This window comes from Nematolebias whitei, chromosome 1 (genome assembly GCF_014905685.2).
Source record: "Nematolebias whitei isolate Nwh7 chromosome 1, NemWhi1, whole genome shotgun sequence".
Lineage (NCBI taxonomy): Eukaryota > Metazoa > Chordata > Actinopteri > Cyprinodontiformes > Rivulidae > Nematolebias > Nematolebias whitei.
This window is the reverse complement of record NC_056498.1, coordinates 36,671,416-36,671,787: the sequence shown is the minus strand read 5'-3', so window position 1 is coordinate 36,671,787 and position 372 is coordinate 36,671,416.

Below are 372 nucleotides of genomic sequence, written 5' to 3'. Positions count from 1 at the left end.
TTAACTGGAGTTAGTAGGAGAGATCATATCGCTCCAGTTTTAGCTTCTCTCCACTGGCTCTCTGTCAAATCCAGAATTTAATTCAAAATCTTACTTCTAACCTACAAAGCCCTCAACAACCTAGCTCCATCTTATATTCGAGGTCTTACTGTTCCGTATTTTCCTAACAGAGCACTTTGCTCTTAGACTGCAGGCTTACTCGCAGTTCCTTTAGTTTCCAAGAGCGGAATGGGAGGAAGATCTTTCAGTTCTCAGGCTCCTCTCTTGTGGAACCAACTTCCAGTTTCTGTCCGTGAGGCTGACACTTTGTCCAGTTTACAGACTGGGCTTAAGACTTTCCTTTTCATAAATCCTATAGCTAGATTTGGCTTG